Source organism: Penaeus monodon, chromosome 29, assembly GCF_015228065.2.
Source record: "Penaeus monodon isolate SGIC_2016 chromosome 29, NSTDA_Pmon_1, whole genome shotgun sequence".
Taxonomy (NCBI): Eukaryota; Metazoa; Arthropoda; class Malacostraca; order Decapoda; family Penaeidae; genus Penaeus; species Penaeus monodon.
This window is the reverse complement of record NC_051414.1, coordinates 22872912-22873144: the sequence shown is the minus strand read 5'-3', so window position 1 is coordinate 22873144 and position 233 is coordinate 22872912. Positions and strand designations below refer to the sequence as shown.

Here is a 233-nt window from a genome sequence, read left to right as displayed (position 1 = left end):
ATATTGTGACCTGTTGGGGATATTGTGACCTGTTGCTACAGAAGAGAACAGTACCCCGGAGGCATGTATTAAGGTGATTCGGGCCAATTCAGTGCTGTGACCATGTTACTACGTTGCAGTATGAGTGAACCTTATGCAGGTTAGAATCCACTCTACGACCTTATGTCTGGAGCATGGAGACGGGCTGGTGTTTATATTGGATATGATTATCTCCTTGAACTAAACGATTGCAT

General features: G+C 44.2%; 1 protein-coding gene across 2 annotated transcripts in view; it reads left to right on the top strand.

Annotated features, from left to right (window-relative positions):
- LOC119592029 (mpv17-like protein) overlaps window positions 1–233 on the top strand; it is a gene marked incomplete in the record, with an annotated part of 21183 nt that overhangs the window by 2596 nt on the left and 18354 nt on the right.